The sequence below is a fragment of the Ostrea edulis genome, chromosome 1 (genome assembly GCF_947568905.1).
Source record: "Ostrea edulis chromosome 1, xbOstEdul1.1, whole genome shotgun sequence".
Taxonomy (NCBI): Eukaryota; Metazoa; Mollusca; class Bivalvia; order Ostreida; family Ostreidae; genus Ostrea; species Ostrea edulis.
Window position 1 is genome coordinate 26,640,089 of NC_079164.1, and position 6,000 is coordinate 26,646,088.

The following is a 6,000-nucleotide window of genomic DNA, read 5'->3' on the forward strand; positions in this document are numbered from 1 at the left end:
GGGGGGGGGGGTATTTTGCTAAAATAAGCATACAGTCACTGGAAATAAAGATAAGGTTGGGTGTGGGCAGATTGGGGAAATCAGGCAAGGGATCTTCTGTGTTTTAGCGTTATAAGAATTTCATTCATTGTAGGTTATACATTGTAGTCATTTCTTTTTCTTTTGGCGATTCAGTTACAAACACTGGGTGATCTGATATATAGATGTCTTGTGGGTAAAGCTTCTGAAAACCCCCGGATTTTTATCTGTTGAACATGTTTTATCTATTTTTTGCTTGATAAATGTATAATGTATGCTGCAGTCATTTTGGGAACTGGCATGACGTGTGGTTGCTGTGGCTCTGCCTGGTACAACAACTCTACGGTGCACACAATACAATGATGATATCATTAAACCTCAGGACCAACACGTGGTACTTGTACGCTAAGTCCACACTTACGTACTATATGCATACAAGTAACAGTAACCAGTTATAATTTAATTTTTATACAGGTAACACTGCTCGTGTTGGCTAAATTAAAATCATAGTCGCCATGAAGTTGATTTGTACGAAAGCCCATTGAGCTTATTTTCGTAGCTGGAAAAAAAATCGCGCTCTGACGTGAAACTTTCGCGTTATAACGCGAAAATTCCGCGAATTAACGCGAAACTTTCGCGAATCAATTGTCGCATTATAACACGAAACTTTCATGAATTAACGCGAACTTTTAGCGTGTTAACGCGAACTTTTAGCGTGTTAACGCGAAACCTGCATTTTAAAGTGAAACGTACAACCATCGCGAATTAACGTGTAACTTTCGCAAAAAGCGCGAATGTTTTGCTTTATAGCGCAAAGTATTCAACATAGATACAGTTATGTAAAACAGGAATCCGAGATTAGCAGTGACGTTTAGATGCATTTGCATGTAACCTTAGAATACAGAACTATACACACACACGTTAATACGCCTACGTTTTACACACTTTTGGCAAATATGCTACGTTATTGAAGTTTTATTGAATGCAAAGTAGAATTCATATTTGTAAATCATTAATACCAGTGTTGCTTAATTAACGACAGCTTTTATTACGCGTACGGGGGTATAAAATTTCGTCCATCGAAATCAAGCCTTAAATTGTCATGGAATTTTAAAGAACTATTGGATTGTCAACCACAAAATCTCTGAATTTATGTTATTTTCATTGAGTAAACAATACTTAACCTACAGTGTTTTTTTTATTCATTTGATAACCTGAAAAACTCGTTAGAATGTCTCTAGAAAGCACCTGGTGACCTGGGTCATTTTATTCCAGTATTGAATCCACACTTTTCAAAAGTTATGTCCCTTGGCTGCCATCTTCGGGAATACAACCTTTGTGACTTACTGTTTTATAACTTTGTCATTTGATATGCTTTTGGTTTGGTTTGAACGTATTTTATTGTCTTGAAAAATATCTCCCATGTTGCAATTAATAAAACAAAATGTGCTCCAAAACTTAAGTAAAATGGAATCAAAGGTCAATAAGATGATCGTCTTACATAAAGCAATCAAATTATATCAAGAGATATGCATATACAAAATCACAACGTACAGCTGAACAAGTCTACAACTATTCCTCTTCATTGTAATGAAAAAATATTCCATGCTACCTTTTTAAATACAGACCACATCTAATCGATAAATTGGGGTTTATGCCAACGTTTCGTGTTTGAAAAAGCAAACTACGTTTTACAGCGAAAATTTGTATTGGAGTGAGGAGGGGTGTATATTCCGTGTCTGGTTAGCTTTGTGTATCGGGGTGAGAAGGGGGCGGGTATTCTGTGTCTGGTTAGCTTAGTGTATTGGGGTGAGGAGGGGCGGGTATTCCGTGTCTGGTTAGCTTTGTGTATCGGGGTGAGGAGGGGGCGGGTATTCTGTGTCTGGTTAGCTCAGTATATTAGGGCGAGGAGGGGGCGGGTATTCCGTGTCTGGTTACTAATAGCTTAGTGTATTGAGGTGAGGAGGGGCGGGTATTCCGTGTCTGGTTAGCTTAGTGTATTGGGGTGAGGAGGGGCGGGTATTCTGTGTTTGGTTAGCTGAGTGTATTGGGGTGAGGAGGGGCGTATATTTAGTGTCTGGTTAGCTTTGTATATTGGAGTGAGGATGGGTGGGTATTCCGTGTCTGGTTAGCTTTGTGTATTGGGATGAGGAGGGGCGGGCATTCCGTGTCTGGTTAGCTTTGTGTATTAAAGTGGGGAGGGGCGGGTATTCCATGTCTGGTTAGCTTTGTGTATTTGGGGTGAGGAGGGGCGGGTATTCCGTGTCTGGTTAGCTGAGTGGAGTGTATTGGGGTGAGGAGGGGCGTATATTTAGTGTCTGGTTAGCTTTGTATATTGGAGTGAGGATGGGTGGGTATTCCGTGTCTGGTTAGCTTTGTGTATTGGGATGAGGAGGGGCGGGTATTCCGTGTCTGGTTAGCTGAGTGTATTGGGGCGAGGAGGGGCGGGTATTCCGTGTCTGGTTAGCTTAGTGTATCAGGAAGAGGAGGGGCAGGTATTCCGTGTCTGGTTAGCTTTGTGTATTAGGAAGAGGAGGGACAGGTATTCCGTGTCTGGTTAGCTTTGTGTATTGGGATGAGGGAGTGGGTATTCAGTCTCTGGTTAGCTTAGTGTATTGGAGTGAGGAGGGGATAGGTATTCCGTGTCTGGTTAGCTTAGTGTATTGGGGTGAGGAGGGGATAGGTATTCCGTGTCTGGTTAGCTTATCAGGATGAGAAGAACGGGTATTCCGCTGGAGATTACTCCATCTAGACGAGCTAAACTTTAATCACTACAGTGAAAATTCATTATTTCCCGGTGGCTGATGTCCGTCGATAGAAATAAAATCTGATGAATACGTTTATGATACAGTGGTTTCGAACGTCTCGTTTAAAGTCAGCATTTGCAAATTCTACGGCTGCTTTAATGATCTAATTTGCTAATGCAACCTGCAATTAGGTTGAGTGCTGTTTAACATGTTTCATACCAGTTGTTAGATAGTTCTTTACACACTGAATTTTAGTACAGGATTACTCCGTTTACCTGATTAAGATAATGGGATTCACGGAAGGTGTGAGCGGTCGACAGGAGATGCGTACTCCTCCTAGGCACCTGATCCCACCTCTGGTATCTTCAGGGGTCCGTGTTTACCTTTCTCTTAGTTTTGAATTCTTTACAGGATTTATGAAAATTAGAATTGTTTGTTACCTTCACTTGTTCATCCACTGTAAACAAGATGTTCAAGTACCATTGCCCAGTGGAAAACAGGAACACAACTAGACGACTATCTCCCGTTACTCTCAAGATCACCAATTAAAAGGTCAATGGAATAGAAATTCTGATACATTTTTTATCTTATTTAGTTCCTTCCATACAGATATTAGTTCCTACTGGTCTTCAAGGTGAAATGCAAAAGGTCAAGGTCATTGAAAGGGATATTCAAAACATGTTTTTGTACACGTTTTAAGCTAAATCTTTCATTCAAATGTTTTCAAATTTGTAGGAATATCTTTTATAATCTTTCTTCCAATCAATTTTCTGAAGATTACACGTGAGAATTGAAGATCAATGGAAGAGAAATTCCGAAATTTCCCACATTTTTTCATGCAAATTCTATGAGACTGGATGGTACCGTTTAGATGGATCTTAGTCCCTAGTAGTTTTCAAGGTTATATGGAAAAAGTCAATGCATCTGAAAGGAAAATTTTGAAAAATCCTTGTGCACAAGATTGAAGCCAAACTCTCATCCAATTTGATCAAACTTTCTTGGATGAAACCTTGGTCCCTAGAGGTTACTGACACTGGTTTTCACAGGACTGTAAAACAAACATACCAACGTCACTGGAAGGCTAAGTTCCTGTGACTTTGAATTCAAATATAATAGCAAAAATGTTATCCAACTCAGATTTTGATTCCTACTCATTAACATATTATACAAAAGGTCAAGGTCATTTACTTCAAGATGCTTTTTATTTCACTAGCGTGTGCATAACTACTATCCCATGATGTGCTATAGCTTTGTTTCAAAGACACAGCACAGTTTGCAGCACCTTGTTGCTAACAAACTGTCACTTCAAAAGATGTTTGTTTGCTAATTTTTATATGTATACCTAATTCAGTACAGTAATTTGTTAAAATCAAATATGCAATTTGTGAAATGGGAATTTTTTAAAGGAACTATCAGTAGATACATGCATATTCATACCTAATTTTCAATACTGTGCATGTAATGTCGGATTTTTATTATCATAAATTCATAATGTGAAGATTCCTCAAAGAAATTTTGCATACTGACGAATATCTTAACCCCTTGCAACAGAGTAGCGGTAGTATGTTTGTATAGTAACTTGCCTGCTATTTGGTTTTTGTCAGCCTTTCACTAATGATAAAGACTGGTATGGTTTTCAAGGTTACATATGATAAGTAAAGGTCACTGGAATGAAAATTTGACTTTCTTGTAGAAATGATTCAAGTTACAGTTCTTACTCAACATTTAACAAACTTTCAAAATGAAACTTAATTTATATAATAACCCGAGTCCTTGATTTTTCAGAAGAAAGGTCAAGATCACTGTTAGGTATAGTCTTTATTGAATAAAGAAGCTACTGTGCTGAACTTTTCCCAGCCATATTCTCAAATCTCCTGTTCAGAATATCTGACACCTTACAAATCAGCTGATTCAGAATGGAGGTCATTGCTACACACTTTGACAGTGCTAGAAATGAAAATAAAATATCTGGGGCTTTCAAAATGAATTGCAAGTATACATACAGACAAAAATCTAAAATTTGTGGGAGGAAATTGGACAGGTCAGACAAAGGGAGCAGCTGGGGGTCTTCATTGAGGTCACAATTGTGTGCAGGCTGCCTGTAAGGTACCGACCCCTAAAGCCTCTAATGCATTGTGTAAACAAAGAGGTTGCAAGGAGGATGGTCCGATGGTATTTGTTAAGAAGTTTATTTTTGGGATAGCCACATAGATTTATTTATTGAAAGAAATGCATGGGATGGGAGATAAGACCCATCTGTTTACATCAGTGTATCATGTATTTCATGATCTGGTCGCTTCAGAAATCAATTACATTTAAGTCATATAAAAGCTAGTTAAGTTCCAGTCATGGTCTTGCTGAAAAATCAGATTGCATGTTCAAGCAATAACATTCTACCAAAAAAATATACGAAAATGTTGATATTCATACACATGCACAAGTTCTAGACATGATAGCCATGCACATTTCTGATACTATGATCAAGTAAAAAAAAAAAAAGAAATAAAAGCCATCATTCCGTTTTCTTGACGTTAATTCTTGGCTCTCATTACGCTTTGCCTAGAATTGGGAATATTACAATACTGTAGATCACTTTTATTTTGCAAGACCTTATATTAGCATGGATACATCAAGTACGTATTTATTGCATATTGTGAATTAGTTTATTCTTCCATGTGCAAGACTTTAATGGTGAGAACTGAATTTTCGTGAATGGTTAGTCTCATTAGATAATGTTCTTCGAAATAAAATTTACAGTATATCATTTGCTCAGAAATCATAAATAAAGTAAAATGACTGGCTTTGAATTCTAAAATTTCCGAAAAAGTTAAGATGTGTATTTCTGTTACATAACAAACTGCACAACCTATGGATCCTGTTAGAAATATATAGAATTATGAGAAAAATGTCCAGAATATTAACGAAAACGAACTGAACAAAATTTTTATTTCCGATTTAAACTTCAAATCGATGTGTTTTCCGTTTTCTAATCCCGTGGGGATCCGGGTTAGAATAGGTCCTCAGTACCCCTCCCCCGGGATCTGGGTTAGAATAGGTCCTCAGTAAACCTTGCTTGTCTTATGAGGCGACTTAATGGGGCGGTCATTCGGATGAGACCACAAAAACCGAGGTCCTGTGTCACGATAAAGACCCCTACCTGCTCTAAGGCCGTAAGCGCCGAGCATAGGCCTAAATTTTGCAGCCCTTCACCAGCAATGGCGACGTCTCCATATAA